The sequence below is a fragment of the Acomys minous genome, assembly GCF_964271855.1.
Source record: "Acomys minous genome assembly, chromosome: 9".
Classification (NCBI taxonomy): Eukaryota; Metazoa; Chordata; class Mammalia; order Rodentia; family Muridae; genus Acomys; species Acomys minous.
The window spans coordinates 84,762,373-84,775,991 of record NC_140490.1 but is presented as its reverse complement, the minus strand read 5'-3'; the positions used below and the strand labels follow the sequence as shown (position 1 = coordinate 84,775,991).

Here is a 13,619-nt window from a genome sequence, read left to right as displayed (position 1 = left end):
TTTCTCTTTATTACAAATAAAATTTCTATGTGTGTAGTTGAGCAAGTGTCCTTGTGGAATGCTGGAGCATCTTTTGGGTATGTGTCCAGAAGGTATAGCTGGGATTTGTGGAAGATATAGTCTCAATTATCTGAGAAAACCTCATATTGATCTTGAACGTGATTGCACAAGATTGTACTCTTGCTACCAAAGCAGGAGTGTTGCTCCATATTTTTGCCAGCATGAGCTGTCACTTATATTTTTTATCATAGCCATTCTGACATGGATAAGATGAAATCTCAGAGTTGTTTTAACTACTTTTTTCTAATGACTAAGGATGTTGAATATTTCATTAACTACTTCTCAGTCATTACAGATTATCTTTCAATGATTATTTATATTTGTATCCATTTTTAGTTGGGTTATTTGGTTGCTCATATTTAATTTCCTGAATTCTGTATATATTTTTATATATCAGCCCTCTGTCAGAGGTGGAGTTGAATATTTTCCCATTCTGTTGCCTGTGTTTTGTGATTTTGAAGGCAGCATTTGCCTTACAGAAGACGTGCAGTTTCATGAGATCCCATTTACTAATTTTGGTCCTAATGCCTGAGCTTCTGATGTTCTGTTCACAACGTAGTCTCCTATACTAATGTGTTCAAGGATATTCATCGTACTCACTTCTAGTGTATTTATTGTATATAGTTTTATGTTGAGGTCATTTATCCATTTGTACTTGAGTTTTGTCCAGGGTGTTAGATATAGATATATTTTCATTCTTCTACGTGATGACATCCCAGCTAGAAAAGCATCATTTGTTAAAGGTACTTTCTCTTCTCAAATGTAAAGTTTTGACACCTGTGTCAAAAATTAAGTGTCTGTAGGTGTGCAGATTTCCTTCTAGTTTTTCCCTTTCATTCGATTGTTCATCCTCTATGATTTTATGCCAGCACCATGCACTTTTTATATACTCTTGTTCTGTATTACAGCTTGACATTAAAGATGGTAATACCTCTAGAAGTTCTTTTATTGCTCAGGATAATTTTATCTATCCTAGTTTTTGTTATTGTTGTTGTTGTTGTTTTCCATATGAATTTGAATATTATACTTTCAAGATATGTATAGAATTGTGTTGAAATTTTAATGAGAATTGCTTTTGGTAAGATGGCCATTTTTACTGCGTTAATCCTACGGATCCATGTACATGGAAGATCTTTTCATCTTTTGACATCTTCTTTGATTTCTTTTTTGAGAGACTTAAAGTCATTGTCAGAAGAGACTTTCACTTAATTTGCTTACAGATACACCAAAGTGTTTTATATTCTTTGTAGCTATTGCGAAGTGTATCATTTCCCTAATTTCTTTCTCAGCCTTTTTCATTGGTAATAGGAGAGCTACTGATGTTTTTAGGTAATTTTATATCCAGCCGCTTTGCTGAAGGTGATTATGAGCTGTAGGGGTTCTCTGATAGAAGTTTAGAGGTCACTTATGTATACTATCATATCACCTGTGAATAGAGAGACTTATTATTATATCTTCCAAATTTGAATCCCTGTGATATCCTTTAGTTTTCTTATTGCTATAGCTAGAAGTTCAAGTACTATATAAAATAGATATGGAGAGGGTAGACATTCTTGTCTTCTCCTTGATTTTAGTGGAATTGCTTTAAGTTTCTTTCCATTTAATTTTATGTTGGCTATTGGCTTGCTGTAAATTGTCTTCATTATGTTCAGCTTTATGCCTCATATTGTTGATCTGTCCAAGATTTTTTTGTAAGGTGTGTTGCATTTTGTCAAATCTATTTTGAGCATCTAATGAAAAGACCATGGAGTTTTTTTATTTCAGTTTTTTAATATGGTGGATGACATTTATGGATTTTTGTATGTTGAACCATTCCAGCATTACTGTGATGAAGCCTACTTAATAATGGTAGATAATGTTTTTGTGTGTTCTGGGATTCAGTTTGTGAATATTTTCTGGGGTGTTTCTGCATCGATATTCATAAGGAAAATTGGTCTAAAATTCTATTTCTTGGTTGATTCTTTGTGTGGTTTGGGTATCAGGGTAACTATATCCTCATAAAATGAAGTTGGCAGTGTTCCTTCTTTTTCTATTTTGTGGAATAATTTGAGGAGTTCTAGTGTTTGATTTTCATTAAACATGCAGTACAATTCTGTGATAAAAACCAACTATCCATGGGATTTCTAGATTTGCTTGCAAGAATTTTAATGACATATTCTACTTTCTCAAGAGCTAGAGGTATATTTAGTTTACTTTGTAAAGATTTATCTTTGGAAAAAAACAAAAAAAATTTATCTTTGGTAAGTGGTATCTATCAAGAAAATCACACGTTTTGTTTAGAGTTTTTAATTTTGTGGAGTACAGGTTTTGAAGTAAGACCTAATGATTCAATAAATTTCCATGGTTTATATTTTAGTGTCCTTATTTCATTTCTGATTTTCTTCATTTGGATATTCTCTCTATGCTTTTTAGTTAGTTTGCTAAGGTTTGTCTGTCTTGATGATTTTTTTCAAAGAAACAAATCTTTGTTACTTTGATTCTATGTATTATTTACCCTTTTCTATTTTATTAATTTCATCCATATGTTTTCACCACCTACTTCTCTTGAATGTGTTTGCTTCCTTTTGTTCTAGAGCATTCAGTTGGAATGTTAAGTTGCTAGTCTGAGATCTCTGCAAATACTTTATGAAGACACTTAGCAATATGAACTTTGCTCTTAGCACTGCTTCCATTGTGTATCATTAGTTTCAGTATGTTCTCCTTCATTTATTTTATTTATTTATTATAATTTATTTATATTGCATCCTGATTGTTATTCTTTTGCTCATATCCTCCCATTCCTCCACTCCCTTCCTATTCTGACTTATTACCCTCCCCTAGACCTCTGAGAGGGAGGGTCTTTCTTCCCTACTGTCTAGCTGCCTATCAAATTTCATCCAGATAGCCTGATTCTTCTTCCTCTGTTTGCCAGCAAGGTCTACCAACCAAGAGAAGATGATGAATCAGGAGCAGCAAAGCTCATATCAGAGTCAGTCCCCACTCCCTGCAACAATGGAGAGTGAGCTGTCCTTTGGCTATATCTGAACAGCAGTTCTAGGTTCTCTGCATGGATAGTCTTTGGTTGGTACAACAATTTGTGAAGGCACTCCTGAGTACAGATCCAACGATCTTAATGGTCTCCTTGTGGGGTTCCTGTACCCTCTGGATCCTTCCATCCCCACATTCTTCCTACCACTCCTAGCGCTCTGCCCAGAGTCCAGCAGTAAACCATAGAACCTCAGTCCCCTGCTGGGTGGAGTCTCTCAGAGGACATCTATGTTTAGTTAATATCTACTTATAAATGAGTGTATACTGTGTGTGTCTTTCTGGGTCTGAGTTACCTCACTCAGGATGATCATTTCTAGTTCCTTCCCTTTGCCTGAAAATTTCAAGATTTCCTTCTCATTAATGGCTGAGTAATATTCAATTGTTTACATTTACCATGGTTTCTTTATCCATTATTCAGTTAAAGATCATCTAGTTTGCTTCCAGATTCTGGCTAGTATGAATAAACCTGCTATGAACATAGTTGAGCAAATGCCCTTGTGTGGTGGAACATCAAAGAGGTATATGCCCAGGAAAGGAACAGCTATGTCTTGAGGTTGCACTGTTCCCAGTTATCTGAGAAAGTGCCAGGTTGATATCCAAAGTTGTTGTACAAATTTGTGTTGCCACAAACAATGGAGGAGTTTTCCCCTCCCTCCACATCTTTGCCAACATGTGAAGTCACTTGAGTTTCTTATCTTAGCCTTTCTGGGGTGTGTAAGATGGAATTTCAGAGTGATTTTTATTTGAATGTCCCTTGACAACTAAGGTCATTGAGCATTTCTTTAAGAGTTTCTATGCCATTAATTGTTCCTCTTCTGGAACTTCTCTTTCTAGGTCTGTACCCCATATTTTAATTGGGTTATTTGGTTTCATGGTGTTTCGTTTCTTTGGATATTTGCCCTGTGTCAGATGTAGGGTTGGTGAAAATTATTTCCCAGTCTATTGTCTGTCCATCTGTTCTGTTGAAAGTATCCTTTTCTGTAGGGAAGCTTTTCAATTTTGTGAGATCCCATTTATTAATTGTTGATTGTGGAGCCCGAGCTACTGGTGTTCTGTTCAGAAAGTTGTCTTATGTGTCAGTAAGTTCAAGACCCTTCCCCACTTTTTTTCTAACAGATTTACTGTGTCTGGTTTTATGTTGATTTTTTATTACATTTCAATGTTAGGTTTGTGCAGGATGATACTTATGGATCTGTTTGCATTTTTGTACTTGTGGACATCCAGTTAGACAAGCACCATTTGTTAAAGATGCTATCTTTTTTCTTTTTTAATACTTTTATTTTGTTACACATATATAAAACAAACTACGTACATCAGGGAGAACCATGTGACAATCATGAGAATAATGAGTTATATATAGTGAGTTGGCCATCTGCATTCAACCCATTTGAAGTAAGCGTCTTTCCTGTCTTGTTGGGTCTAAATTTCCAAATGAGATTCAATATCTATCCTATCACAACTCTAATAGCTTAACTTCTTTCTCTTGATCTAAAACGATCTTGCCCCCTAGCCAACTAAACTTGGTTTTAAAACTATACTAGCTTGTCTTCAGTGCCCTTCAGAGACTCAAAGAGGAATAAAACTTAAATTCCTGAGTAACCAGCAGTGCAAGTTAGCAGCTTCCAAAATGTACAAATTGACTTAAGACAGTTTACTGCCTGACCAGTCACCAACACACTTTATAATATTGGGGCCTCATCTTCAGGTTTTTGGCCTAATATTTCTACTAGACTTGTTCACAGGTCAGAAACTATTGAGAACTTGCTTACTCTAACTTGCCTGCATCTAAGCTGCCCATTTTTAGACAGATTCTGTTTGTGGCAGGAATGAGGACATTTTGCCCAGTGGTTATTTTGCCATCTTTTAAGCCATGTCCATAAAGAGGCTCTTTGATGCTCATCATCTTCTTTGAGGTTGTCTGGAGTTAACTTGTCTTGTCGAAGAAATTTAGCATTGTAAGAACATCTTTAAATGCTATATTCTGTGTGTCTCTGAGGCTTTTGAAGACCTTATTTAACTAATCTACCACATATATTGATAGAGTCATATCTATCTGTTAGACTTAGGATATATATTCTTGTATGAAAATATGCCAAGTATTTGACATGTCCATGTTTTGTATCAGTATAATAAATTCTACAGCAATGACTTAGACATAACTTTCATATAAGGAACAATTAAGGCCTTGAGTTAAAAAGTACGTTCAATAATCTTTCTTTTGTTCTATCCTTCCACTATGCTCCTAAATCTCCATTTCTTTCCTTTAAGCTCCCATCTCCTTGCCTATGTATGCAAGATAAAGGCAAAGAGAGACATTCCTGCATTTCCCCTAGTTTTTTTCTGTGTAAGACCAATCATGACTTATGACCACCTCCCAATGAGAATAAGCATTTGTAGATTAAGCGAGCAAACAGCAACCTATATAACCCCCACCACTTTGGAGAATGGGCCATCATTCTCTTAAGGTTTCTTCAGGTTTAATTGGGACAAATAATAACTTGGAAAGGGCCAAAAAAATTGGAGAGAATGGCTAAGCAATCTAGTGATTGTGTTTGTGGTTCAGTTTCTAAATGTTGAGAGATTCCAGGCTGAGTAGAAGATTGAAATAGTGGTCCAAATTGGATCAGAAGTTTTCTACAATGTTGTCCAGGAAGCTGTCCAAATCTGATGGGTAAAAGCAACAGAATCATCTGGGGCTGGAACCAGGAGAATCCAGGATGTCGGTGCCCATCATGCTGGGAGGAATGATTCCTGTCAGGTCTGATCATCTGGTTATTTTGTTCTGAGAACATAATTTTTCACAAGCATTATACATTTCTAACATTATAGTTGTATGAGGTGTGTGGGATGCACAGAACATTTAAAGCTAGGTTTCTGCTTGTTGTATGGGACGACATAAGGCATTTACACATGTTCCTTCATGCCTTACTAGCAATGGCCTCTAATACTAAGTTACAGAGAATCTGTGGTCAACATGAGGCCTCTCTATGCCTTTACATTTATACCTCTGTCAGTCTCAGAACTATTCCCATGTAGTGGGATTAGGAATATTAAATTACCTGCCTGTTTTGTAGTTTGAGTTCTTTACATCTCAATTATAGCCCCCTCTCTCATCCCCTCCCAATCCCACACCATTCTTCATCTACCCCCGATCCCATGCCCACTCTCATCTGCTTTCCCTCCCTCCCTAGTCCTTAGATAGGGGAGATCTCCTCCACTGACATCTGCCCTTAGTTTATCTAGTATCCTCTGTACTATATATGACCTCTTCCTCTGTGGCCAGACAGGGCCACCCTACACTCTCAGGACTCTGTCCAGTGTTCAGCATTAAGTCTCTGTAACTGTCCCTATACCCTGCTAGGTGGAATCTCTCCAATGATGTCTATGTTGGTTTAAAATTCACATATTAATGAGTATATACTTGCGTGTCTTTTCAGGTTTGGGTTATCTCATTTTGGATGATCATTTCTAATTCCATCCATTTGCCAGCAAAACTCAAGATTTCCTTGTTCTTAATAGCTGAATAGTATTCTATTGTGCAGATGTACCACAAATTTTTATCCATTTTTCGATTGAAGGATATCTCAATTGTTTCCAGGTTCTGGCTATTATGAATAAGGCTGCTATGAAATGTCTTTGTTGGATGGTGGGGCATCTTTCAGGTATATACCCAAGAGTGGTATGGCTGAGTCTTCTGAGAAAGTGCCATGTTACTTTCCAGAGTGGTTGAAGTGTTCCCCTTTCACCACTTCCTCTCCAGCATGTGCTGCCATTTGAGTTATTGATCTTTGCTAATCTGATAGGTGTAAGATGGAACCTTAAGGTCATTTTGATTTGCATTTCCCTGATGAGTAGGTATGTTGAGCATTTCTTTAAGTGTTTCTCAGCCATTTGATAGTCCTCTTTTGAGAACTCTCTGTTTAGTTCAATTCCCAATTTTTTAATTGGGTTATTTGCTTTGGTGGTGTTTAATTACTTGAGTTCTTAATATATTTTAGATATCAGCCCTTTCTCAGATGTACGGTTGGTAAAGATTTTTTCCCAATCTGTGGGCTGTCTGTCGCTTTGTTCTGCTGACAGTGTCTTCTGCCTTGCAGAAGCTTCTCAGCCTCATAAGATCCCAATTATTAATTGTTGTTCTTAGAGCCTGAGCTGTTGGTGTTCTGTTCAGGAATTTGTCTCCTGTGCCAATGAGTTCTAGGGTCTTACCACTTTTTCTTCTAATAGATTTAGTGTGTCTGCTTTTATGTTGAGGTCTTTAATCCACTTGGATGTTAGTTTCATACAGGGTGATAAAATATGGATCTATTTGCATTTTTTACATGTAGACATCCTGTTGGACCAGCACCATTTGTTGAAGATGTTTTCTTTTTTCTATTGTATCATTTTGGCTTCTTTGTCAAAAATCAAATGGCCATATGTGTGTGGACGTATATCTGAGTCCTCAGTTCGATTCCATTGGTCAACTGGCCTATTTCTATGCCAGTACCATGCTGTTTTTATTATTGTTGCTATATAGTACAGCTTGAGACCAGGGGTGGACATTCCTCCCATAGATCTTTTATTGTATAGGATTGATTTAGCTATCCTGGGTTTTTTGTTTTTCCATATGAAGTTGAGGATTGATCTTTCCAGTTCTGCAAAATATTTATTGGTATTTTGATAGGGATTGCATTAAATCTGTAGATTGCTTTTGGTAGCATGGCCATTTTTACTATGTTGATTCTCCCTATCCATGAGCATAGGAGATCTTTCCATTTTCTGATAGCCTCTTCAATTTCTTTCTGTAAGACTTGAAGTTTTTTTCATAAAGGTCTTTCACTTGCTTGGTTAGATTTATACCCAGACAATTTATATTGTTTGAGGCTATTGTGAAGGAAGCAGTTTCCCTAATTTCTTTCTATGTCCTTTTTTCATCTGTATACAGGAGGGTTACTGACTTTTTTGTGTAGTTTTGTCTTCTTAGATGTGCTTTCACTGTGTCCCATAAGTTTAGATATGTTGAACCTTCATTTTCCATTTTCATTGACCTTTACAAGATCCCCAGTTTCTTTTTTATTTCTTCCTCAACCCAGTTGTTACTGAATAAAGAGTTGTTCAGTTTCCATGTGTGTTTAGGTTTTTTGTTGTTCTATTGTTGAAGTCAATCTTGGTCCATGGTGATATGACAGGATACACAGTATTACTTCAAATCTCCTTGTATCTGTTGAGGCTTACTTTCTGATATATTATATAGTCAATTTTGGAGAAGGTTCTGTGAGGTACTGAGAAGAAGGTATAATCTTTGGTGTTTGGGTGGAACGTTCTGTAGCTATCTATTAGGTGCATTTGATTTGTGTCATCTGCTAGTGTCAATTATTACTCAGTTTAGCTTTGCTTTCATTGACCTATGCTTTGGTGAAAGGGAATTATTGAAGTCTTCCATGATTGATGTGAGGAACAGATATGTGATTAAAGCTTTATGTTTCTTTTACAACTTTGTATGGTCTTATATTTTGGGCATAGATGTTCAAATTTGTATTGTCATCTTGGTTGAGTTTTCCTTTGATGAGTATGAAGTATCTTTCTTCATCTCTTTTGATTAATTTTGTTTGAAAGTCTATTTTACTATATATTAGGATAACTACTCCAGCTTGATTCTTGTGCTCATTTTCTTGGAAGATCTTCCAGCTCTTTACTCTCAGAAAATGTCCATCTTTGTGGCTGAGGTGTGTTTCTTATAAGCATCATGCCGATGGGTCCTATTTATGTATCCATCCTGTCACCACTCTGTGTCTCTTTATTAGAGAGTTGAGACCATTGATGTTGAGAAAGATTAAAGATTGACGACTGTTCAGCCCTTTTATTTGGATATTGGTTGTTGTAGCATGTTTGTGTACTTGTATACGTTTTGTTTTTCTAAAGTGAAATTATCTATTTCTTGTGTTTTTCTGGGTGAAATTAGATTCCTTGGGTTTGAGTTTTCCTTCTAGTATCATCTCTGTGGCTGAATTTGCAAACAGGTATTTTTTTAAATATGCTTTTCTCATGGAATATCTTCTTTTCTCCATCAATGGTTATTGAAATTTTTGCTAGATATAGTAGTCTGGACTGGCATCTCTGGTCTCTTAGGATTTGCGAGGCTACTTTCTAGGCCATACTGGCTTTTATGGTCTCTGCTGAAGAGTTGGATGTGATTCTGATATGTTTGCCATTGAATGTTACTTGGTCTGTTTTTCTTGCTGCTTTTAACATTTTTCTTTGTTCTGTACATTTAGTGTTTTGATTACCATGTGGTAGAAGGATTTTCTTTTCTGTTTTACTCTATTTGGTGTTCTGTAAGTCTCTTATATGTTTATCAGCATCTCTTCCTTTTCATTGAGGAAGTTTTCTTCTGTGATTTTGTTGAAAATATTTACTGGGCCTTGGAGCTGAGTAGCTTCTCTTTTCTTGATCCTTAGGTTTCATCTCTTTATGATATCCTTGATTTCTTCGATGTTTTATGTTGAATTTTTTTAATTTAACATTTTCTTTGATGGTTGCCTCAAATTCTTCTATTTTACTTCTGTAACTGAGATTTATTTCTCTATCTCTGTTGTCAGTACTTACTTCTGCAGTTCCTGTTCTTTTCAGTAAGTTTTCTCTCTCCAGGCTTTCCTCAATGTGTGCTTTTATTATCGTTACCATATGAATCTTCAAATCTTGGACTGTTTTTGTTGATTTCCTTCATGTAATTGTTCACATTTTCCTGAATTTCATGCAGTGATTTATTCATTTTTTCTCTCTACATACCACTGTCATGCCTCTCTAAAGGCCCAATTTAGATGTATATTCTATTTCTTTAAGGGTGTTGTTTTTTTCTTCCATTATCATCTTCATAAAGAAAGATTTGAGATCATTTTCTTGAGTTTCAGTTGTATTCGAGTGTTCAGATCTGGTTGCATTGGAATAACAGGATTCTGGAGCTGCCATATTATTTTGGATTTTGTGGTTTGTGTTTTTACACTGTCCTTTAGCAATCATCTAGCTGTTTCTGGCATTGGGTGGTAGTTTCTGATGTCTTTCACTGGGCATTGAGAGCAGCTCATAGTTGAATGGCTATAGGTTGAGACTCCTCACCTGAAGGGATCAGAAAACTGTTCCAGTGTATCAGGCTGGTATTCTGAGGTCAGATGGTAACTTTCTGTGAGACAACTGGGTGTCCTAATGTCAGATCCACTGTATTCCAGCCCATGATGTCTCCTCTGGACTAAGAGACCCAGTCACTGGTGCTTTGTAGCCCACTGTGCTGTCTGAGACAGAGACTGTACATGCTGTGCACTGCAAGAAGGCCTTGGCTTAGACCTGGGGCTTTGCAGCACCCTCACCTGTTTTGACGCAGAAAATGTCCATGGACTGTCTGGGTGACCTGAGGTCAGAACCATGAGTGTTCCAGTCTGTAGGGTCTCATCTGGGCTAGAAATTCAAGATACCGATGTTTTCAAGCCCACAGTTCAGTCTGAGACACAGAGCACCAGACCCATATGCAGGCAGACAAGGGGCTAGAATTTGGAGACAGTGAAAACACCTACAGAGACCCAGAGACTTTTCTGTAGACTCACTAGGTGGCCAAAGGCCAAGCCCAATTGTGCTCCACAGTGTGGACAACTCCAGCATTGGTGTTTTGTAGCTCTTGGTTTGGTCCTTAGGTCACTTTGTAGTCACTGCTGTCCTGCTGATCAGGCACAATGTATGGTCAGTGCTGCAAACTTGGATTGTCCCTTATCCTTCATTTATATTGAATTCTAGAAAGTTGCTCACTTCATTATTTCCTCCCTGAAGCAGTAGTCACTGAATATAGCTTTGTTAAGTTTCCATGAATTTGTATGTTTTCCTGTCATTCTTGAACTCAAGCTTTGATCCATGATTGCCTGATGAGATACAGGGGGTTATTTCACTTTTCTTTATCTGTTGAGACTTGCTTTGTGACCAAGTATATGATTAATTTTGGAGAAGGTTCTGTGAAGTGCTAAGAATCAGTTATATTCTTTTCTATTTGGGTGAAATATTATGGAAATATCTGTTAGATCTTTTTACATCATAACATCTGTTATTTTTATTATTTCTCTGTTTAGCTTATGTCTGGATGTCCTTTCTTTTTTTAATTAATTTATTCATATTACATCTCAGTTGTTAGCCCATCCCATGTATCCTCCCATTCCTCCCTTCCTCCCACTTTCCCTCTACTCCCCTCCCCTCCCCTATGTCTGTGTCTGAGGGGGACTTCCTCCCCCTGTATATGCTCATAGGGCATCAAGTCTCTCCTTAGTGACCTATTATCTTTCCTCTGAGTGCCACCAGGCATCTCCATCCAAGGGACATGTTCAAATATGGGGCACCAGAGTTTGTGTGAAAGTTAGATCTCCTTCTCCACTCAACAGTGGAGAATGTCCTGTCCGTTGGCTAGTCTGGGTAGGGGTTCGAGGTTTACTGCCTATTTTTTCCTTGGCTGTTGCCATAGTTTGTGGAGGACCCCAGGGCCCAGACTCGCCTGTAGTTTTTCAGGACCCACTGGATCCTTCTATTTCCTCTTTCTCCCAGGCTTCTCACACCTAAAGTCTCAATAGGATGACCTCCCCTCTTACCCACTATCCTGGTAGGTACAGTTTTTCATGGGAATGTACAACTTGGACTAGTGTCTCTATATAAGTGAGTATATACCATTTAGCTCTTTTTGCTTCTGTGTGAACTCACTCATTATGACAATTTCTAGTTCAATCCATTTGTCCACAAATTTTGGAAATTCCTTGTTTTTAATAGCTGAGTAGTATTCCATAGTGTAAATGTACCACAGTTTCTTTATCCATTCTTCTATTGAGGGACAAGTAGGTTCTTTCCAAGTTCTGGCTATTATGAATAAGGCTGATATGAACATGGTTGAGCATATGTCCATGTTTTGTGGTAGTGCATCCTCTGGGTATATTCCAAGGAGTGGAATAGCTGGGTCTTGAGGAAGCCCTATTCCCATTTTTCTGAGAAAGCACCAGATAGCTTTCCAAAGTGGTTGTACTAGTTTGCATTCCCACCAGCAATGCAGGAGTGTTCCTCTTTCTCCACACCCTTGCCAGCATGAGGTGTCAGTTGAGTTATTGATCTTAGCCATTCTGATGGGTATAAGATGGAATCTCAGTGACATTTTGATTTGCATTTCCCTGATGACTAAGGAGGTCGAGCATTTCCTTAAGTGTTTCTCAGCCATTTGATATTCCTCTGTTGAGAATTCTCTGTTTAGTTCTGTGCCCCATTTCTCTATTGGGTTATTTGGTTTGGTGGTGTTTAATTTCTTGACTTCTTTATATATTTTGGATATTAGACCTTTGTCAGATGAAGAGTTGGTGAAGATCTTTTCCCAGTCTGTAGGCTGTCACTTTGTTCTCTTGACAGTGTCACCTGCCTTTCAGAAGCTTCTCAGCCTCATGAGGTCCCATTTATTAATTGTTGATGTTAAGGCCTGGGCTGTTAGTGTTCTGTTCAGGAAGTTGTCTCCTGTGCCTATGAGTTCCAGACTCTTCCCCACTTTTTCTCTAACTGGGTTAATGTCTGTGGTTTTAGGTTGAGGTCTTTAATCCACTTGGACTTGAGTTTTGTGCATGGTGACAAATATGGGTCTAATTGCATTTTTCTACATGTAGACATCCAGTTAGACCAGCACCATTTGTTGAAGATGCTGTCATTTTTCCATTGAATGGATTTGGCTTCTTTGTCAAAAATCAAGTGAGAAAATGTGTGTGGATTCATCTCTGGGTCTTCAGTTCGATTCCATTGATCCACTAGCCTATTGCTGTGCCAGTACCATGCTGTTTTAATTACTATTGCTCTATAGTACAACTTGAGATTAGGTATGGAGATTCCTCCAGAGGATCTTTTATTGTATACAATTGTTTTTGCTATTCTGGGCTTTTTGTTTCTCCATATGAAGTTGAGAATTGTTCTTTCAATATCTTCAAAATATTTTGTAGGTATTCTGATAGGGATTGCATTGAATCTGTAAACTGCTTTTGGTAAGATGGCCATTTTTACTATGTTGATTCGTCTGATCCACGAACAAGGTAGATCCTGCCATCTTCTGATGTCATTTTCACCTAGATGTCCTTTCTATTGGTGAAAATAGAATGTTGAAGTCTCCCGCTATTAGTGTATGGGGTGCAATGTGTGACTTAAAATTTAGTGTAAATGTGGGTGCTTTTGCATTTGGGGCACAGATATTCAGGATTGAGCCCTCATCCTCGTAATTTTTTCTTTTGATGAGTATGAAGTGTATTTCTCCATATCTTTTTATTGATTTTTATGAAAGTCTATTTTATTAGATATTAGAATTGCTACTCCAGCTTGTTTCTTTGGTCTGTTTTCTTGGAAAGTCTTTTTCCTCCCCTTTACTCTGAGGTTATTTCTATCTTTGATTTTGAGGTGTGTTTTTTAACATGAAGCAAAATGAAGGATCCTGGTTTTGCATGCATTTTATTAGTTTGTGTCTTTTTATTAGGGAATGAGTCCATTGACATTGAGAGATATTA

General features: G+C 37.3%; 1 protein-coding gene across 1 annotated transcript in view; it reads left to right on the top strand.

The window, feature by feature from the left end:
- The window catches only part of LOC311605906 (vomeronasal type-2 receptor 116-like), a gene marked incomplete at both ends in the record, with an annotated part of 35,595 nt that overhangs the window by 12,439 nt on the left and 9,537 nt on the right, over window positions 1–13,619 (top strand). The window lies entirely within an intron of this gene.